Below are 25,601 nucleotides of genomic sequence, written 5' to 3' on the forward strand. Positions count from 1 at the left end.
TCATCAAATTTTGGGATTTTTCACCAAGAAAGGATGCAAGTTACCAAAAAATGTTACCACTAAGTTAAAGTAGAATATGTCACGAAAAAACTATCTCGGAATCAGAATGATAACTAAAAGCATCCCAGAGTTATTAATGTTTAAAGTGACAGTGGTCAGATTTGCAAAAAATGTCCGAGTCCTTAAGGTGAAAAAGGGCTCAGTCCTTAAAGGGTTAATTAGGGTGCTTTCACACTATGCAACATCAGACAGAAAAGAACAGCTCAACTTTTTTAACTTTCTGGAGCCAGTTGATTTAAAAAAAATGGTTTTTCACAGGAGTTCCCCTTTAAAGGGGTACTCTGGAGGAAAACTTTTTTTTTTTAAATCAACTGGTACCAGAAAGTTAAACAGATTGTGTCGCGGCGGTGGTGGTCGCCGCCCGGTGCTACACCATTTTATGCTAGGGACGTTAGGGACCCACTCTGGATAGGTGGCCTTGACGTGGCGAGTGGGCTTGTACTTTTTGATCAAAAATGTATAATAACAACCTGTTAGTTTTTGATATTATGCTGAGAAGCAATCAGATCATTATGCAAGATTGTAGATGTGCGCTATGTCTGTATTCTACCCGAAATTCATACTGTGATTTCTATCCTTTCCTTTTTTTTTTTTTTTGTTTGAACATGTGCTGCACTCTTCCCCACCCCCTCAGCCCAAACCTATATAGGTGGTAATTAGCCACACTAGGGCCATTTCACTCCTGGCAGCCTCCCAGTCTGACTGGGAGAGCAGGGTAAGTGAGCCATTACACCTTGTTCACACTGGTGTGGTGCTGGGCGGCGTCCGTTGCTGTCGTGGTGCTGTGTCTGCGGGGGGGTGCGGCCCATAGACTGGTTTGAGTGGCACTGGGGCCGCTCTGCCAGTGGGTCGCTCCCCCCCGTGGGCGCCTGTGTCGCGGCGGTGGTGGTCGCCGCCCGGTGCTACACCATTTTATGCTAGGGATGTTAGGGACCCACTCTGAATAGGTGGCCTTGACGTGGCGAGTGGGCTTGTACTTTTTGATCAAAAATGTATACTAACAACCTGTTAGTTTTTGATATTGTGCTGAGAAGCAATCAGATCATTATGCAAGATTGTAGATGTGCGCTATGTCTGTATTCTACCCGAAATTCAGATTTGTAAATTACTTCTATTAAAAAAATCTTAATCCTTCCAGTACTTATTAGCTGCTTAATACTTCGGAGGAAATTCTTTCCTTTTTGGAACACAGTGCTCTCTGCTGACATCATGACCACAGTGCTCTCTGCTGACATCACGAGCACAGTGCTCTCTGCTGACATCTTTGTCCATTTTAGGAACTGTCCAGCATATGTTTGCAATGGGGATTTTCTCCTGCTCTGGACAGTTCTTAAAATGGACAGAGGTGTCAGCAGAGAGCACTGTGCTCATGATTCAGCAGAGAGCTCTGTGTTCCAAAAAGAAAAGAATTTCCTTTGTAGTATTCAGCAGCTAAGTACTGGAAGGATTAAGATTTTTTAATAAAATACATTTACAAATCTGTTTAACTTTCTGCCACCAGTTGATTTAAAAAAAAAGTTTCCCACTGGAGTACCCCTTTAAGAAATAATATGGGTGTAATTGTGGAGGAGGATGAGAAAAAGGCCAATCTAGTAAATGTATTTTTCGCTACTGTATTTACACAGGAAAATAAAATGTCCGATATCAGGGGAAGGGATAATGTAAGTTTTCTAGCAAATCTTACCTGTTAAACCCAAAAAGAAGTACGGTGCCACCATAGTAACATTAAAACTCACAAATCACTGAGCCCAGAAGAAATCCATCCAAGGGTTTTGCAGGAATTAAGTACCATGCCAGACTGGCCTCTATTCCTTTTATAGATACTAAAATGACAGGGATTGATCCACAGGACTGTCATAGCTGCCATAGCTTTGCTTTGATCAGTGTTATCCGCGGTCGATTGCTCAAGCCTGCATCTCAGGCTTGGAGCAATCAATCACCGAAGGGATGTGCCGGCGGAAGGTAAGAGGACCTCCGCTCACGTCCCAGCTGATCGGGACACCGCATTTTCACTGTGGTGGTCCCGATCAGCCCCACTGAGCAGCCGGGAAGCTTTTACTTTCGTCTTAGACGTGGCGTTCAACTTTGAAAGTCGCGTCTAAAGGGTTAATAGCGCGTGGCACCGTGATCGCTGCCACGCGCTATTAGCCCAGGTCCTGGCTTTAGATACATGCCGGGACCGACCTGGTATGACACGGGGTCACCGCATGACCCCGTGTTATATCGCGGGAGCCGGACAAGGACGTAAATATACAAACATGGTCGTTAAGGGGTTAAAGGGGTACTCCAGTGTAAAACCATTTTTTTTAAATCAATTGGTGCCAGAAAGTTAAACAGATTTGTAAATTAGTTGTTAAAAGTAAATGGGGCTCAAAGGTCAAAGATATCTGGTTTAAAATAATTAGTATTTATTAATATAGAATGAAAATGGTTTAAATAGGGAATGTACAGGGCCCTTGTACTCCCCTACTTAATTTAATACACAATAATAAAATATAATAATCCCAATATAAAAATAACAACTAAAAATAAAAATAACAACTATAAAATTATTCTGCGATTTGAGCCTGTGTTATCAATATGGCGATCTACTAATCCTGTGGAACAACACAGAGCAAACGTTCATTCAATTATTCCTGTTCTCAGAGATCTTCAATATAAAGCAGATACAATGTAGCAGCTACAGATAACAGTTAGTCAATTGATACAGTGGTACTGTATCTGTCCAGACAGTGGCAACTCGGTCCCACCGATACAGTGATACAATGTAGCGCTTTGTGAACAGTGAACAGTCACTCAAAATCAATCTTTAAGCATCTCTGTGTATACCGCACATCAAAATATCAAATCAGCCAGTTGGCAATAAGCTCCATACAATGCTCACCGCTCCCGGGATAGATTTGTAAATTACTTCTATTTAAAAATCTTAATCCTCTCTGTACATATAAGCTGTTTTATACTACACAGGAAGTTGTTTTTCTTTCTGGAATTATTTTCTGTCTGACCACAGTGCTCTCTGCTGACACCTCTGTTCCTATCAGGAACTTTCCAGAGCAGTAGAGGTTTGCTTTGGGGATTTGCTTGTACTCTGGACAGTTCCTGACATGGACAGAGGTGTCAGCAGAGAGCACTTGTGGTCAGACAGAAAATAAATTAAAAAAAAGAACTTCCTCTGTGGTAAACAGCAGCTGATAAGAACTGGAAGGATTAAGATTTTTAAATAGAAGTAATTTACAAATCTGTTTAACTTTCTGGTACCAGATGATTTGAAGAAAAAAAAAAGTTTTCCATCGGAGTACCCCTTTGATTGACAGGTCTCTCCCTATACACACATAAGTATGGTGAAATGGGGAGGAGCCATCAGGGATCGCTTCCCATGACTATTTTTTCTTTGGGGGGGGGTTGGTGACATGTTCCCAGAAAATGTAATTACAATATACAAAATGGATAACTTACAGTTAATATTAATTAAACGTCATTTGCTGCACTGGCTCAGCCATACTGTATTCATTCTGCACATGTCATATAGAAATCCTGCCGGGGATTTTCTCATATATATATTTATAGGGGTGGGAAGAAGAAATGAAAATGAAATGAAATTTTAAAAAGAAATAAAATTATATTTTTTTTTCACGACAAAAGGTAGAAAAATCCAGCTGTAATCTATAATTCAGAGGATTGAAGAACACAGAGAACTAAGAGAGATGAGAATTCTATATGAACCTGCACTTTCTGCTCCTGGGAAATGAAAAGTGTATTGAGAAGAACTTGAAAGAAAAAAGGTGAGATCTCTGAGTCCGGGGCAGTAAGAGTTCAATTATACCAGATATAAAAAGAGTTAAAGGATCCCTCAACCTCAAATACAACTCACTGCATAAAAAAGAGCCCATAATAGAGTCAAAAGTCTATATGGAAAACTTTAAGGTCAAATCCAAAGTGTAAATAGTTGAAATAAAGCCTAAGGCCTGAGGTCATGGCAATCTCTTCTAAGAATTGCCCTGTCTGTAGGAATACATTGAGTCCTGCAATGGAATTAATACATTGAGTCCTGCAATGGAATTAATGCAATATTTTAAATGGTCATTTTAAATGGCCATATTTTAAATGGCCACTAGGGGTCCCCATACCTTCCAGAACATAATCCTGTCCGGCTGCAGCATAATTTTTGTCCCAGCAGAAGCACAGGCTGAGACAAAGTCCAGGAAGTGATGGTGGGACTAGCACTTCTCTGTGCTCACTCCTGTCCTATCAGACCGCTGCAGGGAGGAGGGGGTTACAGAGCAGCCTTCAGTAATTGGATGAAGAAAGAAAGATCAGTCATGGTATTTGGGAGAGAAATATAGGTGCTAAACACATAAACATTATATGTACATGATCAGGATTAGGAGAACTTTTGATTTCACAGAGACTTTGGCAAAGTTTGGATTGGGGGAGGAGTCTCACAGGGACATCTCAAAAGTTCTGATAATTCGACGTCTTAGAGCTGATACCCCCCCCCCCCCCAATCATTAAAACAAGTGGAAAGAAGTGTGCTACCACACATTTCACGTCCAGCTGACTCCACTCTGCTTTACTTGACGGCCCCATAGATTTATAATGGGGCCATCTGGTAAAGAAGGACAGAGATCCCTTTGTGTCAGGTTAATGGTAGCATTTACTGAGGTAGACAGATGGTACAGTCTTTACAGTTTGGCGAGTATCCCAGAGAGGTGACGAGTAACACAGGGGACCTCACAGCTTGCTGGGACTTGTAGTGACTTGACAGACTTTAGTGCAGCCACATTGCCGATAACTGACTTGACTTGATTGAAGATAGTGACAGCAGACAGAGATGACTTGACTTACTGACTTGTGGCTGTAGGTTAGGCTTGAGGCCTCCAGATGTGCTGGACACTGGCTCTGAGACATCTGGACTGGACTTGACCTCAGGATCTAAGAGAGTGATTGTAGTACCTCCCCCTCTTATAAAGGGGGCTGAGCAAGGAGCCCATAGGCTAGCAGCGGGTCACCTGGTCACCTGGTGCTCTCTGGGTAACACAATATATGACATAAACATGTGACACCCATTATCAGGTGACTGACAATCATGTGAGCATATCAAAGGTCCTTTACACTAAATATACAACCTATATACAATATGGGGGACACTGCATGAGAGCCCTGAGGACGTACAGGGACTCAACCTGACAGTACTGTAGGAGCATATCCCGTACTGGGACATCACAAAAAATATGCCAAATACACTGCTCAAAAAAATAAAGGGAACACTAAGATAACACATCCTAGATCTGAATGAATGAACTAATCGTATGAAATACTTTCGTCTTTACATAGTTGAATGCGCTGACAACAAAAATTATCAATGGATATCAAATGTATCAACCCATGGAAGTCTGGATATGGAGTCACACTCAAAATCACAGTGGAAAACCTCACTACAGGCTGATCCAACTTTATGTAATGTCCTTAAAACAAGTCACAATGAGGCTCAGTAGTGTGTGTGGCCTCCACGTGCCCGTATGACCTCCTTACAATGCCTGCGCATGCTCCTGATGAGGTGGCATCCGCCAACTCCTGGACAGTCTTTGGGGCAATGCGGCATTGGTGGATGGAGCGAGACATGATGTCCCAGATGTGCTCAATCGGAGTCAGGTCTGGTGAACAGGCGGCCAGTCCATAGAATCAATGCCTTCCTCTTGCAGGAACTGCTGATACACTCCAGCCACATGAGGTCTAGCATTGTCTTGCATTAGGAGGAACCCAGGGCCAACCGCATCAGCATATGGTCTCACAAGGGGTCTGAGGATCTCATCTTGGAACCTAATGGCAGTCAGGCTACCTCTGGCAAGCACATGGAGGGCTGTGCGGCCCCCCCAAAGAAATGCCACCCCACACTGACCCACCACCACACCGGTCATGAGGGAGGATGTTGCAGGCAGCAGAACGTTCTCCAGACTCTGTCACGTCTGTCACATTTGCTCAGTGTGAACCTTTCATCTGTGAAGAGCACAGGGCGCCAGTGGCGAATTTGCCGATCTTGGTGTTCTCTGGCAAATGCCAAACATCCTGCATGGTGTTGGGCTGTAAGCAGAACCCCCACCTGTGAACGTCGGGCCCTCATACCACCCTCATGGAGTCAGTTTCTGACCGTTTGAGTGGACACATGCACATTTGTGGCCTGCTGGAGATCATTTTGCAGGGCTCTGGCAGTGCTCCTCCTGCTCCTCCTTGCACAAAAGTGGAGGTAGCAGTCCTGCTGCTGGGTTGTTGCCCTCCTACGGCTTCCTCCAGGTCTTCTGATGTACTGGCCTGTCTCCTGGTAGCGCCTCCATGCTCTGGACACTACGTTGAAAGACACAGCAAACCTCCTTTCCACAGCTCACATTGATGTGCCATCCTGGATGAGCAGCACTACCTGAGCCACTTGGGTTGGTTGTAGACTCTATCTCATGCTATCACTAGGGTGAAAGCACCGCCAGCATTCAAAATGACCAAAACATCAGTCAGGGGGCATAGGAACTGAAAAGTGGTCTGGGGTCACCACTTGCAGAACCACTCCTTTATTGGCGGAGTCTTGCTAATTGCCTATAATTTCCCTGTTGTCTGTTCCATTTGCACAACAGCATGTGAAATTGATTGTCAATCAGTGTTCTTCCTGAGTGGACAGTGGGATTTCACAGAAGTGTCATTGACTTGGAGTTACATTGTGTTGTTTAAGTGTTCCCTTTATTTTTCGAGCAATGTACAAAGGAAGTTAGAATCCTGTATAGAGACAAAGCCAAGGGACCTGAACATGTTTAAGTTGGGCCCAAATATAGAAAGTCCGCATATAAATAATTTGTCACAGCCAAAGGAAATAAATTATGTAACAAGTCATAATCCAAAGTATGCAATGTAGGATGCAATATAATAGATCACAACGGAATACTGTCACAGAATATCGAATCCAAATACACTACATAATATAATATGTAGAAGTAATTTTAGCATCCAGATATACCAAACCAACAATAAGATCAATTGAGAACACACATATGTGTGTATATATATATATATATATATATATATATATATATATGTGTGTGTGAGTTGTACTGTCCAACTAATGTGCCCAAACACACAAGAATGGTCGTCAAGGATTGCTATATTTCCCCAAGGTGGACACCAGGTTGCAGAGGATATTGCATCCAGGAAAAGCTGAGTGAAATAAATATAGGGTATCCAATAAATAGTTAAAATCCCTTGAAACTTGGTAAATCCTGTTATCAGGCCTTTATCAGCCCTGGATTTATATGGGATGAAATGCAGGTTTTGTAGTGGAGCCTTTCATCCCTTTCCTGGGCCATTCCAGATTTTTAGGTTGGCCCCAAATCAGCACAGGTGCTGAGGACAGTTAATTCTGGGCTTACAAAAGGAGTAAAGGAGTCTGTACCGAACGGCCATGAGGAACCTCTGGTGAGTTGGAATCTGATGGTTTGCAGTAGAGATGAGCAAACTTTAGAAAATACGATTCGCCGAATTTTTTTTTAAATTTGGTTTGATCCGAATTAATTCGCAGTGAATCTATATTAAAAAAACGGCTCTTTCTGGACTCAAGAGAGCCTCAATAGGGGGTGTAGAACACTTTGCTTTGTTCTAACACGCATATGGAGTGTGCTGGGATAGTGAAATAACACTGTTATTCAGTATGACATGCAGATTACATGCATCGCTTTTAGAATAACTGCTGTAGAGCGGCACAATAACAGAGCCTGGAGGTGGCATCAGTATGAGGAGACCATATAGTGGCTGAAAGACACAGTGTGAAGGAGTTGTCAGCATGATGAGACCATATAGTGGCTAAATGACACAGCGTGGAGGTGTTGGCAGCATGAGGAGACCATATAGTGGCTGAGTGACACAGCCTGGAGTTGGCAGCAGTACCCGGTGACGAAGGTGGGTGAAAAAAGGTCTGATGCGAAGGAATGGTTGTAACTGGGGAGCAGCGCCTTAAATCTGTTTGGCACTATCCATATTTGTGAAGTGTTGGTTTGGCACCATGGTCAATCTACTCTCATGCATCAGGCATTGGAAATCCTGGCTGATCCATGCCTGATTCATCTTCACAAAGGTCAGTCTCTCCACATTTTTCATGGACAGACGAGTTCTCCTTGGGGTGACTATGGCCCCCACTGCACTAAACACCCGCTCTGATGGCACACTACTAGCCGGGCAGGACAGCATTTCCAGGGCAAACTCTGCTAGTTGCGGCCACAAATCAAGTTTGGCTGCCCAGAATTCCAGCTGATCTTCAAGGTGTGTTGGCATGGGCATGTCAAGGTATGCCACCACCTGCTGGTTCAGGTCCTGCTCCAGGTGTACCTGCTGCTGATGAGTTGCTTCACTATGCGGGTGGAGAAAGCTACTCATCAGCGAGTATGAACTCAGGCTGCTGCTGATGGAACTGGTACTGCTCCTACCACCCCACCCCTCCCCAGCAGCCATGGCAAGGGGCCCCCCGATTCAGACCTGCGAGAGTATGGACGATGGCAACGATAGGCATCGGCCAACTGACTACATAGGATACCTTTGTAGTAGGTAAGTTTGTCCTCCCTCTCAATGGGTGTAAAAAAGGCCCCTATTTTGTGACAGTTGCGAGGGTCCAATAAGGTGGAAATCCAGAAGTAATCCCACTACCAAATGGTGACAATTCGGCTGTCACTATGCAAGCAAGTGAACATGCATCGTGCCATTTGTGCAAGTGACTCGAAGGAACTGCATGCCTCCATTTCCACTGCATACTGCCACGGTGTGTCTGGGTCCTCTATCTCACCTTCCTCATAACCTTCTAGCTCCTCTAGCTGCTCCTGCTCCTCCTCTCCTGTCAGATTTCTAGAAAAACCACCCATTTGGCGAAACCTAAACTGTGCTCCACTGTGCCTCTTCCCCTCCTCCTCTTCCTCCTCCAGTTCAGCTCCCACAGGGTTCATGTGGCCATGAGATGTAGGCGCCACGTATCCAGTGCCATGACCAGCAATTGTTTCCAACACGTGTTGTAAGAAATGAAGCAGTGGAATGACGTTGTTCATCTCATAATCCTGGCGACTTACTAATAATGTGGCTTCCTCAAAGGCCCTGAGCAAATGGCAGGTGTAGCATATGAGCTGCCACTGGTTCACATTGAAGTTACACAGGGGAGTCCCCTATACACTTGGATCATCAAGAAATCGGTGATAGCTTTTCTCTGTTCGTATAGTCGGTCCAACATATGGAGGGTGGAATTCCAACGTGTGGCAACATAAAAAATCAGACTATGTTGGGGGATACTGTTCTGACGCTGCAGCTCAAGGAGGGTGTGCTTTGCGGTCTACGAGTAGCTGAAGTGCATGCAAAGTTTCCTTTCCATTGTTAGGATGTCTTGAAAATGGGGGGAACACTTCAGGAACTGCTTCACAACTGTCATGATTCGGCTGGCTGGAGGTGGATCCTCTGTGCCAGAGAGGGATTGGCGTGGACCGTGCTGGTGGACCGGTTCTAAGTTGCTACTGGTATTCACCAGAGCCCGCCGCAAAGCGGGATGGTCTTGCAGCGGTGGTAGCAACCAGGTCGTATCCACCAGCAACGGCTCAACCTCTCTGACTGCTGAAGATAGGCGCGGTACAAGGGAGTAGACAAGAGCAAGGTCGGACGTAGCAGAAGGTCAGGGCAGGCAGCAAGGATCGTAGTCAGGGGCAACGGCAGGAGGTCTGGAACACAGGCTAGGAACACACAAGGGAACGCTTTCACTGGCACAATGGCAACAAGATCCGGCGAGGGAGTGCAGGGGAAGTGAGGTATAAGTAGGGAGTGCACAGGTGAGAATACTGATTAGGCCTGCTGCGCCAATCAGTGGCGCAGCGGCCCTTTAAATGGCAGAGACCCGGCGCGCGCGCGCCCTAAGGAGCGGGGCCGCGCGCGCCGGGACAACACAGACGGGGAACGGGTCAGGTACGGGAGCCGAGATGCGCATCGCGAGCGGGCGCGTCCCGCATCGCGAATCGCATCCCGGCTGGGAGTAATATCGCAGCGCACCCGGTCAGCAGGTCTGACCGGGGCGCTGCGAATGAGAGAACGCTGCAAGCGCTCCGGGGAGGAGCGGGGACCCGGAGCGCTCGGCGTAACAGTACCCCCCCCCCCTTGGGTCTCCCCCTCTTTTTGGAGCCTGAGAACCTGAGGATAAGACTTTTGTTGACAACATGTTGTCCTCAGGTTCCCAGGATCTCTCCTCAGGGCCGCAATTCTCCCAGTCGACCAAGAAGAATCTTTTACCTCTGACCGTTTTGGATGCTAGAATCTCCTTCACAGAAAAGACGTCAGAAGATCCGGAAACTGGAGTGGGAGAAACAACTTTGGGAGAGAAACGGTTAAGGATGAGTGGTTTAAGGAGAGAGACATGGAAGGCATTGGGAATACGGAGAGAAGGAGGAAGAAGGAGTTTGTAAGAGACAGGGTTGATCTGGCACTTGATTTTGAAAGGACCAAGATAGCGTGGTCCCAGTTTGTAACTGGGGACACGAAAGTGGACATATTTAGCGGAGAGCCATACCTTGTCTCCGGGAGCAAAAATGGGGGGAGTTCTTCTTTTTTTATCAGCAAATCTTTTCATCCGGGATGAAGCCTGTAAAAGAGAATTTTGGGTCTCTTTCCATATGGTGGAAAGATCATGAGTCACTTCATCCACAGCGGGCAAACCAGAGGGCAAGGGAGTAGGGAGGGGAGGAAGAGGGTGACGGCCGTACACCACGAAAAATGGGGATTTAGCAGAAGATTCGGAGACTCTGAAGTTGTATGAGAATTCGGCCCATGGTAGAAGATCTGCCCAGTCATCCTGGCGGGAGGAAACAAAATGCAGTAAATAGTCACCCAGGACCTGATTAACTCTTTCTACTTGCCCATTGGATTGGGGATGATAAGAAGAAGAGAAGTTTAATTTGATCTTGAGCTGTTTACAGAGGGCCCTCCAGAATTTAGACACGAATTGGACGCCTCTATCTGAGACGATATGCGTGGGCAAACCGTGAAGGCGAAAAATGTGTATAAAAAATTGCTTTGCCAACTGAGGCGCTGAAGGAAGACCAGGAAGAGGAATAAAATGTGCCATCTTGGAAAATCGATCAACGACCACCCAAACAACTGTGTTGCCACGGGATGAGGGCAAGTCCGTAATAAAGTCCATACCAATCTGTGACCAAGGCTGTTCGGGGACAGGCAGAGGATGAAGAAGACCAGCAGGCTTCTGGCGAGGAGTCTTATCCCGGGCACAGACAGTACAGGCCCGTACGAAATCAATAACATCAGTCTCCAGAGTCGGCCACCAATAAAATCGAGAGATGAGTTGCAAGGATTTTTTGATGCCCACATGGCCTGCGAGGTGGGAGGAGTGTCCCCATTTGAGAATCCCGAGACGCTGGCGTGGAGAAACGAAGGTCTTCCCTGGAGGAGTTTGCCTGATGGAAGCTGGAGAAGTGGAGATCAGACAGTCCGGAGGAATGATGTGTTGTGGAGAGACCTCTACTTCAGAGGCATCAGAAGAACGAGAGAGGGCATCGGCCCTAATGTTCTTGTCAGCAGGGCGAAAATGGATTTCAAAGTTAAAACGGGCAAAGAACAACGACCACCTAGCCTGGCGAGGGTTCAGTCGTTGGGCAGACTGGAGGTAGGAGAGATTCTTGTGATCAGTGTATATGATAACTGGAAATTTTGATCCCTCCAGCAGGTGCCTCCATTCCTCAAGCGCCAATTTAATGGCCAGTAGTTCTCGATCCCCGATGGAATAGTTTCTCTCCGCCGGGGAGAAGGTCCTAGAAAAAAAACCACAAGTCACAGCATGCCCGGAAGAATTTTTTTGTAGAAGGACAGCTCCAGCTCCCACTGAGAAGGCATCTACCTCCAATAGGAAGGGTTTAGATGGGTCAGGTCTGGAGAGCACGGGAGCGGAAGAAAAGGCAGACTTGAGATGTTTAAATGCGTCTTCCGCTTGGGGGGACCAGGACTTGGGATTGGCATTTTTCTTGGTTAAAGCCACGATAGGAGCCACAATAGTGGAAAAGTGTGGAATAAACTGTCTGTAATAATTGGCGAACCCCAAAAAACGTTGGATAGCACGGAGTCCTGAGGGGCGTGGCCAATCTAAGACGGCAGAGAGTTTATCTGGGTCCATTTGTAGTCCCTGGCCAGAGACCAAGTATCCTAGGAAAGGAAGAGATTGACATTCAAAGAGACATTTCTCCATTTTGGCATAAAGTTGATTGTCACGAAGTCTCTGAAGAACCATGCGGACATGCTGGCGGTGTTCTTCTAAGTTGGCAGAAAAAATCAGAATATCGTCCAGATAAACCACAACACAGGAATATAGGAGATCACGAAAAATTTCATTAACAAAGTCTTGGAAGACGGCAGGGGCGTTGCATAGGCCAAAGGGCATGACCAGATACTCAAAGTGTCCATCTCTGGTGTTAAATGCGGTCTTCCATTCGTCCCCCTCCCTGATGCGGATGAGATTATAAGCACCTCTTATGTCCAGTTTGGTAAAGATGTGGGCACCTTGTAAGCGATCAAAGAGTTCCGAGATAAGAGGTAAGGGGTAGCGGTTTTTTACCGTGATTTTATTAAGTCCGCAGTAATCAATACAAGGACGTAGGGAGCCATCTTTTTTGGACACAAAAAAAAATCCAGCTCCGGCAGGAGAGGAGGACTTGCGGATAAACCCCTTTTTTAAATTCTCCTGGATGTACTCCAACATGGCAAGAGTCTCTGGAGCAGACAGAGGATAGATTCTGCCCCGGGGTGGGGTAGTACCCGGGAGGAGGTCAATAGGACAGTCATAAGGCCTGTGAGGAGGCAAAGTCTCAGCTTGCTTTTTGCAAAAAACGTCAGAATAGTCCATATAAGCCTTAGGAAGACCGGATACAGGGGGAACCACAGGGTCACGGCAAGGAGTACTGGGCATCGATTTAAGACAGTCCTTGTGACAAGAAGTACCCCAGTTCTTGATTTCTCCTGTGGACCAATCAAGGGTTGGGGAATGGCGTTGAAGCCACGGTAATCCAAGAAGAATTTCCGAAGTGCAGTTGGAGAGGACCAAAAATTCAATTTTTCGTGATGAGGTCTGATGCACATTAGGATAGGTTCCGTGCGGTAACGCACGGTACAGTCCAATCTTTCATTGTTAACAGAATTGATGTAGAGGGGTCTGGCGAGACTGGTCACCGGGATGTTGAACCTGTTGATGAGAGAGGCCAAAATAAAATTTCCTGCAGATCCGGAATCCAAGAAGGCCGTAGCAGAGAAGGAGAAGGTAGAGGAAGATATCCGCACAGGCACAGTAAGGCGTGGAGAAGCAGAGTAGACATCAAGAACTGTCTCATCTTTGTGCGGAGTCAGCATATGTCTTTCCAGGCGGGGAGGACGGATAGGACAATCTTTCAAGAAGTGTTCGGTACCGGCACAGTACAGGCATAGGTTCTCCATGCGGCGTCGTGTCCTCTCTTGAGGTGTCAAGAGAGACCGGCCAACTTGCATAGCCTCCACGGCGGGAGGCACAGGAACGGATTGCAGAGGACCAGAGGAGAGAGGAGCCGGGGAGAGAAACCGCCTCGTGCGAACAAAGTCCATATCCTGGCGGAGCTCCTGACACCTTTCGGAAAAACGCATGTCAATGCGGGTGGCAAGATGAATAAGTTCATGCAGGTTAGCAGGAATTTCTCGTGCGGCCAGCACATCTTTAATGTTGCTGGATAGGCCTTTTTTAAAGGTCGCGCAGAGGGCCTCATTATTTCAGGATAATTCGGAGGCAAGAGTACGGAATTGGATGGCGTACTCGCCAACAGAAGAATTACCCTGGACCAGGTTCAGCAGGGCAGTCTCAGCAGAAGAGGCTCGGGCAGGTTCCTCAAAGACACTTCGGATCTCCATGAAGAAGGAGTGTACAGAGGCAGTGACGGGGTCATTGCGGTCCCAGAGCGGTGTGGCCCATGACAGAGCTTTCCCAGACAGAAGGCTGACTATGAAAGCCACCTTAGACCTTTCAGTTGGAAACTGGTCCGACATCATCTCCAAGTGCAGGGAACATTGCGAAAGAAAGCCACGGCAAAACTTAGAGTCCCCATCAAATTTATCCGGCAAGGATAATCGTAAGCCGGAAGCGGCCACTCGCTGCGGAGGAGGTGCAGGAGCTGGCGGAGGAGATTGTTGCTGGAGCTGTGGTAATAGCTGCTGTAGCATCACGGTCAGTTGAGACAGCTGGTGACCTTGTTGCGCTATCTGTTGCGACTGCTGGGCGACCACCGTGGTGAGGTCGGCGACAACTGGCAGTGGGACTTCAGCGGGATCCATGGCCGAATCTACTGTCACGATTCGGCTGGCTGGAGGTGGATCCTCTGTGCCAGAGAGGGATTGGCGTGGACCGTGCTGGTGGACCGGTTCTAAGTTGCTACTGGTATTCACCAGAGCCCGCCGCAAAGCGGGATGGTCTTGCAGCGGCGGTAGCAACCAGGTCGTATCCACCAGCAACGGCTCAACCTCTCTGACTGCTGAAGATAGGCGCGGTACAAGGGAGTAGACAAGAGCACGGTCGGATGTAGCAGACGGTCAGGGCAGGCAGCAAGGATCTTAGTCAGGGGCAACGGCAGGAGGTCTGGAACACAGGCTAGGAACACACAAGGGAACACTTTCACTGGCACAATGGCAACAAGATCCGGCGAGGGAGTGCAGGGGAAGTGAGGTATAAGTAGGGAGTGCACAGGTGAGAATACTGATTAGGCCTGCTGCGCCAATCAGTGGCGCAGCGGCCCTTTAAATGGCAGAGACCCGGCGCGCGCGCGCCCTAAGGAGCGGGGCCGCGCGCGCCGGGACAACACAGACGGGGAACGGGTCAGGTACGGGAGCCGAGATGCGCATCGCGAGCGGGCGCGACCCGCATCGCGAATCGCATCCCGGCTGGGAGTAATATCGCAGCGCACCCGGTCAGCAGGTCTGACCGGGGCGCTGTGAATGAGAGAACGCTGCGAGCGCTCCGGGGAGGAGCGGGGACCCGGAGCGCTCGGCGTAACAACAACCAGATTGAACACGTGAGCCATGCAGGGTGCATGGTTCAGCCTTCCCAGTCACAGCGCATGCAAGATGTTCTTCCCGTTGTCACTCACCACGGTTCCCATTTCCAGTTTTCGTGGAGTAAGCCATGCTCAGATTTCTTTACAAATTACTTTTAGCAGTTCCTCCCTTGTGTGACTCCATTCGCCAAGGCAAGCCATGTGAAGAACAGCGTGACACCACCGTGCTCTGCACACATGGTATGCTGAAGGGCAACTGAGACTTGTCTGGGCGGTGGAGGATGAGGACACGGTGTAGGATTAGGAGGCGGAGTCGCACACTGTCACAGGACCAACGGCCTGAGAGCGTGGAGGAGGAAGCGGCGTGGCCTGTCCAAGTTGGTGTTGTGGCTGTGAAGGAACCACATTCACCCAGTTAGCCATAAAGGACATGTATTGTCCCTGACCATAGTTACAGCTCCAGATGTCGGCGCTGCCGTGCACTTTGGTAGACACCGACAGGATCAAGGAGTGGCCCACCTTCTCTTCCACAAAATTGTGCAGGGCTGGTACTGCCTTCTTCACAAAAGGCAGTAGTGGACAGGAGTACATTCAGCTTCTGCGCCATTGGATGAGTGGGCGCATACTGTTGTCTCTTGGACATGGCTTCACCAATGGATTGTTGGCGGAATGACTGACTAAAAGTAGTGGGAGCAGGAGCATCTGGAGCGACAGAAGGAGGGTATGACACAAAGCTGCCTTCGGCTGAGCAGGTGGTCTCCCCTGGGGACGTTTGGCTCCAGAATTTCCACTTTTGCCACCATGCTGACTGCCAACTATGCTACCACCTTGCTGGCTCAGCTGCTGCCTCATGGACAATCTGCAACTCTCTTCTCCTGATGATGATGAAGCCCCTTCTGCACCCGGCTCCCAATTGCAATCGGCTTCTTCATCATCAACAAGTGTCTGCATGTCACTGATGTCCTCTTCAGGTTCCTCAACAGTGTCTGCTTCCGGATCCTGAACCCTGGCAATACCGCCTCCCCTGTCACTCTCCTCATCACTACTTGCCCACCTAGCGGGGGAAGCGGCAGTTGTCTCCTCCACTTCTTGGCTGGGCAGTAGCTGCTGACTGTCCTCTATTAGATCGTCCTCACTGAATAGTGGAGCTGAATCCACAGCCTAAGATACTTCTTTAGGGGAGGGTACAGCATAGGACCGAGGCCATGGGAGGACAGGGACTGCTCCTGGGCTATGTCAACTGAGGGTTGTGTCTGAGGAACCCACCGACTGTTGAACAAAATAGTACACTACTTAGATGTAGGTATGTGGTATGCACTTATGAGGGCAGAAAAATGCGGTACAGTAAGCTTAAAAAATGTATTTTAGTTAAACACCAGCCGGTGATTAGTTTTTCCTGGACTTTCACAGTATCAAGGCCCTTGACAGATTAACATGTACAAAATAGTACACTACTTAGATGTAGGTATGTGGTATGCACTTAAGAGGGCAGAAAAATGCAGCATAGCACACTTAAAAAGTATCTGAATACAACACCAGCCTGTGAGTACTTTTGTACAAGACCAGTAGTACACAACAGTGCTGCAGCACAAAAAAGCTGTGTACTAAACACAAAATTGCACTCTGCCAAAGACTATACGGAATGGACTGCTGGGTATTATACAGTCTACAGACTAGTATAACCAGCAGATGATTTGTTGTGGAACCTCCTCTGCCTCCTCTGCTAAGGTTTATGAAGTTGATGCAGCTTGTTGAAATGTATGAGACAACACACAGCTATCTGCCCCTCTCTGTAATACAATGCTGAAGAAAGTGACTGGGAGGTTAATGCTGCAGTAAAAATCCATTTCAGTGAAAAAAAAAACACTGCTCTCTGTCCACCAGAACGCTGATGTGACTAGGATGTGAAACACTGCTGTATAAGCTTTTCTGTGTAACACACACACAGCGATGTCCTTCCTATCTCTATGCAGTGTAATGAATGATATGACGAGCCGCAAAATGGCTGCTGAATATATAGGGCTCTGACATCACAGGGGTGACTGGCTGCTGATAGGCTGCATCCTGCATGTGATTCAGGGTCATCCCACCTACTTCCCTTCCCGCCTTGCCTTCCCAGCGTTCCTTGCCCCATGTATTGACATGTGGATCCGCCATTTTAGATGTCCTGGAGCCTGCACCGCAGTAAATGGAGTTTAATTAAGCGATCCGCACGATAAATTTGCTGCGATATTAGCATTCGTTGTCAGTCGAATATTTCATGAAATTCAGAATGAATTCGGATTCGTCAGCCTTGATTCGCTCATCTCTATTTTGCAGCCTAAAAAGGGAGCATTGTAACCTTTGTGAGTCATTCATTTTGTTGTCTAAAAGTACACTAGACTCAGAAGAAAGTGCAGCCCATAAGTAAGTGCCCATGTTTTTTTTTTAACCTCTTAAGGACGCAGGGCGTACCTGTATGCCCTGCGCCCGGTGTTTAAAACGGGGTCAGGCCGTGACCCCGCATCACAAAGGTTCAGTCCCGGCTGCTATTCACAATTTGTGCTGCGCGCTATTACCCCGTTGTGCCGCGCGCTATTAACCCTTCAGATGTGGCGATCAAAGTTGATCACTACGTCGAAAATGAAAGTAAACTCTTCCCAGCAGCTCAGTCGGGCTAATCAGGACTATCGCGATAAAATCGTGATGTCCCGATCAGCTAGGACGCGAGCGGAGGTCCCCTTACCTTGTTCAGTCGCGTCCGATCAGCATTTGATTGCTCCATGCCTGAGCTACAGGCTTGAGCAATCAAGCCCCTATTATGCTGATCCATGCAAAGCTATGGCTTTGCAGGGATCAGGGTAAAAGATCAGTGTGTGCAGTGTTATAGCCCCCTATGGGAGCTATAACACTGCAAAAAAAAAGTGAAAAAAAAGTTAATAAAAGTCATTTAACCCCTTCCCTAATAAAAGTTTGAATCACCCCCCTTTTCCCATGAAAAAAAACCCAGTGTAAATAAATGGTATCGCCGCGTGCGGAAATGTCCGAAATATACAAATATATCGTTAATGAAACCACACGGTCAATGGCGTACGCGCAAAAAAATTCCAAAGTCCAAAATAGCGTATTTTTGGTCACTTTCTATTTCATAAAAAATGAATAAAAAGCGATGAAAAAGTCTGATCAATGCAAAAATGGTACCAATAAAAACTTCAGAACACGTCGCAAAAAATGAGCCCTCATACGGCCCCATACGCGGACAGAAAAAAAAGTTATAGGGGTCAGAAGATGACAATTTGAAAAAAAATGCCCTCATTTCAGCTTTCTGCGGTTTTTGAAAACTACCCCTGAGCTATAAACAAAAAAAAGCCAATGAAGAGTGACAAAGCACCAAAGGAAGAAATGCCAACTGGGTTTGGCATTTCATATTTCCCTATTGATTCCCAGCTAACACCTGGCCATGGTGTTTTTTTTTTTTTTTGCCCCAAAAAAAGCCATGTCCCGAATTTGGTGCTTTTTGGGAATTTTTTTTGAAACATGGCCTTACTCTTGATCACTTTATCTGTGTTAAAAAACTGCCAAAGGCTCAAAAATACAATTTTCACAAAAATAATAAAAACAAAAAAAAAAAAGTGCCAAAAAATGCTGAAAATTTACAGTTATTTAAGGGGTTTCAGGCCAAACATAGGTTGTGTGGAAATGCAGCTGTAAAAGGTGGAAAACTATTTTTTTCAACTGGTGCCAGAAAGTTATACAGATATATAAATAACTTCTATATAAAAATGGTAATCCTTCCAGTGCTTATCAGCTGCTGTATGCTACAAAAGAAATTGAGTTGTTCTTTTCTGTCTGACCACAGTGCTCTCTGCTGACATCTCTGTCCATGTCAGGAACTGTCCAGAGTAGGAGAAAAATCCGCATAGCAAATCTCTCCTGCTCTGGACAGTTCCTGACATGGACAGAGGTGGCAGCAGAGAGCACTGTGGTCAGTCTGGAAAGAACTACACAACTTCCTGTGGAGCATACAGCAGCTGATAAGTATTGGAAGAATTAAGATTTTTTTTATAGAAGTAATTTACAAATCTGTTTATCATTCTGGAGCCAGTTGATTAAAAAAAAAGTTTTCTACGGGAGTACCCCTTTAAGGACAATCCCTCCGGTTTATTAAGAGTTACTGCATCTGTATCACAATGGCTACTGCTACAGGCAAGCGGGCGCTGCAGAAACGAATTGAGAATGATCAATTTACCGTTGTAACTATTAGTATTCCTGTAATGGATATGATGAAATTACACGACATGTATCCCGGTCAATTCCTGCCGTTTAATATCTGCAAATAAAGAATGTCATGTTTTTTAGACGTCAATATCCCGGCAGCAGTCAGTGGCACGAAGACAAAATAGACAGATTTACCGACCGCCACCAACAAATAGAATCACCTATAGCCACTGCAGCTGAATGAGCTCCAGCAAGTTCATACATCACCCGAACAGCAGCAAAAAGTGCAGGAGATCTATCAAAGTAATTCAGCTTGAATAACAGTTTATTTGATTCATCTGGTGGAGCGCCGGGTCCGGCTTGGCTCTGGGAGACATTGACAAATAACTCCTCGGCTTCTCGTCTAGTAATACGTGATAGATTATATACAATGATTTAATTTATAATGAGCAAAATGGCCAACACATAAATGCTGTACATCATGTGCTAAGTGAGGTCTGGATATGAAATAGCAACATTACTGCCGTGATACGGTAGAATATCATACACGGGCTTACAGTATAAATAACTACAGTGGTCCCTCAACGTACGATGGTAATCCGTTCCAAATGGACCATCGTTTGTTGAAACCATCGTATGTTGAGGGATCCGTGCAATGTAAAGTATAGGACAGTGGTCTACAACCTGCGGACCGTCAGATGTTGCAAAACTACAACACCCAGCATGCCCGGACAGCCGTTGGCTGTCCGGGCATGCTGGGAGTTGTAGTTTTGCAACATCTAAAGGTCCGCTGGTTGAAGACCACTGGTATTGGAGATTGTACTCACGTGTCCCCGCCGCTCCGGACCGTCACCGCTGCCCTGGATGTCGCCTTCCATTGCTGTTGCCGCGTCCCCGACACTCCGGCAAGGCCTCTGCTTCCCTGGCATCCTCGCTCTCCGTCGCCGCCATCACGTCGCTACGCACGCCGCTCCTATTGGATGACGGGACGGCGTGCGCAGCGACGTGATGACGACGTTGGAGAGCGCCGACGATGCAGGGGATCCAGAAGAGGACGCGCCGGAGTCCCGAGGACAGGTAAGTGATCGTCAGCGGACCACACGGGGCACCGTAAACGGCTATCCGGCAGTCAGCCTGCCGGATAGCCTTTTATGCGATGGCCCCGACATACAAAAGCATCGTATGTTGATGCTGCCTTCAACATGCAATGGCCTCTGAGAGACCATCGTATGTTGAAATGATCGTATGTCGGGGCCATCGTAGGTCGGGGGGTCACTGTACTTCTTCCTAGAATCAGATACAGCTTTGCTTTTAGATCATGTTCTTTTGGGCACTAATACATCCCAGATTGTTGTATTACCAACCTCACTCAATGTTGGGGGCATAATTTCATATTACAGCTATCCCATGGCAAATAAAAAGCCGAGACTGACTGTGAATATTTATTAGCTCTATCTGCACTTTATTCCCACCGGTTCGAACATTAATAAACTGAACCCTGTTTCGAATCATTGCTATACAATTTGGGCCATTATTAACCTTTGCTTGTGCTCTGACTATCCCTCCATCTGCTGATGTTGTACTACGTACGCTAACTAGCTTTTACTGATTGCTTGTCCTGACCTACCTTAGTCTTGTGATTTTGTACTTTATTGCCTTAGTGTTACTGATTGGTTTATCCGACTATTAGTCAGGGTTGCGCTGTTCCCTAACCAGGACATGACAGTAACTGTATTAAAAGATTCACATGTGAATTCTGACTTATTATATCTGATTTCCCTACTAAATTCTTATTTTCATAATATTAGGCAGAATATATCTGAACCCTTTCTGGCAAAAGTCTAAAAAAAAGAACTGCATAGCCCTATAGATTTTTCAAGCTATTTATGGTTTCCTGTAGATAGTTGCCAGAGGTGGAATATGGGTGGTTCTCTCCAGTTACCCAAGACTGCTTGTTACACTAGCCAAATTGGGAGACAATCGGGAATCTTGAAGAGGTTGCCCAGAACGCAAATGTAACTGTAACAGTAGGACACAAATACAACCACATGCTTAAAGGGGTACTCCGCCAAAGGATAGGGGATAAGATGTTAGATCGTCGCGGTCCCGCTGTTGGGGACCCCGGAGATCGCCGCTGCGGCACCCCGCCATCATTACTGCACAGAGCGAGTTCGCTCTGTGCGTAATGACGGGCAATACAGGGGCCGGAGCAGCGTGACGTCATGGCTCCGCCCCTCATGACATCACGGCCCGTCCCCTTAATGCAAGTCTATGGCAGGGGGCGTGATGACCACCACGCCCCCTCCCATAGACTTGTATTGACGGGGGCGGGCCGTGACGTCACGAGGGGCGGAGCCGTGACTTAACGATGCTCCGGCCCCTGTATTGCCCATAATTACATGCAGAGCGATCTCGCTCTGCGCAGTAATGATAGCGGGGTGCTGCAGCAGCGTTCCCCGGGGTCTCCAGCAGCGGGACCCTGGCGATCTGACATCTTATCCCCTATCCTTTGGATAGGGGATAAGATGTCTAGGGGCGGAGTACCCCTTTAAAGACTACTTGCTTGTGGTTACAAGGAAGCCCTCAGCTGGGCGCCTCTAGATTATAGTATGGGAACAATGACAGGTGAGCGCAATGCATTCAGAAAGTCTTCAGACCCTTTCAGTTTTTCCACATTTTGCTATGTTAAGGCTTTGTGCAAAAAAAAAAATCAAGTTTTCTCCCATCATTCTGCACTCATGACGAGAATGTAAAAACAGAATTTTTGAAATGTTTGCAAATTTATTAAAAAAGGAAAAACTAATATTTAGATGGAACCTACAGAGCCATTGTTAAGATACTTGAAATGTATCTGTGGGGTCTCCCATTTCTCATCTCTGATATGTTTCTCCAACTTTATTGGAGTCACCTGTGGCAAATTCGGGGGACTGGACGAGATTTGGAAAGACACAGCCCTGTCTATATAAGGTCTCACAGCTGACAATGCCAGAACAGAATCCAAGGCATGAGGGGAAAATAATTGCCTGTAGAGCTCAGAGACAGGATTGTGTGGCGCCATAGATCTGGACAAGGGAACGAAAACATTTCTGCTGCATGGAAAATTTCAAAGAGCACAGTGGCAACGATTCTTAAAGGGGTTATCCACCAAGACAATTTTGGTACTTACCTGTCAGGACATGCATAGGAAGTATCTGCACTTATCTTGGCAGCTAAATGAGTTGTGAGATTACCATAACATTGCTGCTATGATTTCTTGTTCGCAAGTGTGCTATGATTTCTTGTTTGCAAGGTCACTTTTCTTTCTCCCACACATTAGCCACTTTACCAATTGAAACACAAATGAGCTGCCTTCCATGCAAAAGATTAGTTTTTTTTTTTAACCAGGGTGCCTCCAGCTGCTGCAAAAGTACAATTACTTGCAGAATCATCTTCCTTCCACCCAGCAGTCACTCCACCCATTGAAGCAAAGACAGGCTCCCTTTCATTACCTGACTAGTGATGTAATGTCTCGGGCCACACTGCAACCTAGGAAAACCTGAGATGACAATCATTTTGTATGCGCTAAAAGTAAACTTTGGGGCAAAAAAAATACTGAAAAATTGTGAGACCATCATCACACACAGATACAGAAACTATATTATGAACTACAATAACTTTATTGCCCCTGTAGCATAGTCAAATAAAAATAATTCCTGCAATACCCCTTTAAATGGAAGAAGTTTGGAACAACCAGAACTCTTTCTAGAGCTGCTGTCCCACCACATTAAGTAATCAGGCCTTGCTAAAAAAAAATGTGACCAACAATGGTCACCACGGCTGAACTCCAAATATCCTTTGTGCAGATGGGAAAGATTTCCAGAAGGTCCAGAATCATCACTGCAGCCTCCGCAACTCTGGGCTTTATGGTAAATTGGCCAGAGAGAAGCTACTCTAGGGCTGTGAAAAATAAGATTATGTTGTCTGATGGAACAAAAGACTTAGACTTGGCTGAAGGATCATCTTTCAATAAACCAATGACCCTAAGCACACAGGCAAGAGGACACAGGAGTGGCTTAGCGACAACTCTGGTGGCTCAGTCAGAGCCCTGACTTGAACCCAATGGAATGTTTCTGGAGAAACCTGGAAATGGCTTGAGAAGATCTGTAGAAAAGAATGGAAATAAATCCCTGTTGTGAGGGTGTGATGAAGGGCAGATGTTATTACCCTAGGGGCAGATGGCATTGTGTTTGTGATGCCAGGGCATGGTTTTACCTCTACACCACCCGAAGGTATGGCCGCTGGATCCTGGGCTAGGCACAAGTCAAATAATGACTCAGATGCCAAGTTACAGAACAAAGGCAGCTTTACTGAGACAGACAGCTAGAATAGTCTTTACAGCTCAGTTAGGCCCAAGGAGGTGACCAGTGACTTTAGGGCTCTCTGGGACTTGTTGATTTTAGACAATTTGCTGCAGGCCCACGCTGACCTTATGCAGACTGATCTTGACTGACTTGACTAGGACTGACTAGACAGACTTCACCCGTATGTAGCTTACCAGGTTTTGACTTTCACCTTTGGGGCACTTGGTTGGTAGAAGCATGGCTGCGTGGTCAGCCTTGGGTCTCCTCAGGACACGAGACACTCTCTCCAGGTCTTGACTGTTCCTTAACATGCTCTAAACTGAAACTAGAACTCCCTAGCTAGCTCCTCCCAGGGTTTTTATGGGGGGAGACTCTGAAGGGGTCCTATAGGTCACCCTATAAGTCACCACTGATCACTGGTACCTTCCTGTGTTACAAGGCTTGGTAACAACATTAAAAGGTCCATAATGTCATATATACATTACATTAGATAATATAGGCATTTATTAAACATTTAACATACTCAGCTTAAGGGGGGGGGGGGACTCAGGAGACACTGCAATAGAGTCCGCCAGACAGGACAGCAAGGGTTCAGGGGTGCAACTCCTGTACTGAGCCACCACAAATCCAGGTGAGTAAACCCTTTGGCCTCATCTCCAAGGAGAGTGAAGGTTGCAATTGCTGCTAAAGGGGCTTCTCTGTGACATGCAGCCTCTGCTATGCCTTAGACCTATATATATGTCTCTAGCTCACAATGTAGAACAGTGTATCCCAACCTTTTTCAGCTCAGCTTTCCCCCTTCTTCCGAACCCCCTTCCCCAAGCAGAAAAAAACCCACATACTGACCTTGGTTCTATCAGAGTCTTTGGCATCTTCTCCAGCTTCTTTCTGAGGTTACTAGAGGCTGCAGGAGACTTCTATATCTACAGGACATGCACAATGATGTTTTTGTGCACTTCCCATAAGAAGTCAAGTTTCCGGCCTCTAGTGGGTGCAGACAGTATCACTAGAGGTCGGAAGCCCCAGAAGACCTCAGTGCTAGGATGCGTTAGGACCCATGTGGCATATCACAACGACAGGGGTCCTAACACATCCTAGCTCTGAGGTCCTAACGCATCCCCTCGCCATCTTCCCCACCGGACTGATGCAGCACACCTGGCAGGAACCACTTTACCAGTAAACTATGCTTTTCAGATGTCTGTGCATAGCATCATGAGAGCTACTGCCTTTAGGCATTGTTTCTACCATCAAGATGGAAGACAGAAGTTGGATTATTTTCTTCTTAAAAAGTAAGTTAGATTCCATTTACATGTAATTTTTGGTCCACAGTATGTCACCGTATCCATCAAGATACTGGCAAAAAATCTATGCCAACCTATACTGGGACATATGGGGCCTCCATGAGGAGGATAGGTGAAGTAATTCAGGCCAACTGAGAGTGGTTGTCCCTCTGGAATGGTATATAGTAGTTTCACGTTTAACAGGGTGGTCTTGCTAACCTGGTGGGTCCACCTGTGCAACTTCTTTAACAGGGGATCTAGCATGGTTGCGCCAGCCCTTAATCCCGGAGTACACTTGGTGTGGTGTCTGCCGAGGTACCTGTGAAGTTACCTGCAATAATAAGGATCCAGAGACTTTGGTTACTTTCAAACAAGGTTAAACTTTACTGTAATTAATTTGAGTCCATTGTATCTCAAATGGGAGACAGGCACAGTTCTGGAGATCGCAGGGGGTCCCAGCTGTCAAACCCCCGTGATCAGACTTTTTTTTTTTATTGGAGTACCCCTTTAAGGAGTTCTTTGCACATCCCAGTCACATTATGATTTTTGTAGCAGCTTTTCAAAATTGTGGAAAAAACTAGTTTGGAAAAAGGCACAATGTCTGCAATGTATGAATAAAGTGTTACATACATTATAATAAAGAATAATAATGACTA

The 25,601-nt window shown here is 46.5% G+C and overlaps 1 long non-coding RNA gene across 1 annotated transcript in view; it reads left to right on the forward strand.

Annotated features, from left to right (window-relative positions):
• Positions 1-3,710: 3,710 nt before the first annotated feature.
• The window catches only part of LOC130272992 (uncharacterized), a 37,726-nt gene continuing 15,835 nt past the window's right edge, over positions 3,711-25,601 (forward strand). Inside the window, exon 1 of the long non-coding RNA XR_008843818.1 lies at positions 3,711-3,842. This is a non-coding gene — a long non-coding RNA (uncharacterized LOC130272992). The remainder of the gene's footprint in view (positions 3,843-25,601) is intronic.

This window comes from Hyla sarda, chromosome 5, assembly GCF_029499605.1.
Source record: "Hyla sarda isolate aHylSar1 chromosome 5, aHylSar1.hap1, whole genome shotgun sequence".
Lineage (NCBI taxonomy): Eukaryota > Metazoa > Chordata > Amphibia > Anura > Hylidae > Hyla > Hyla sarda.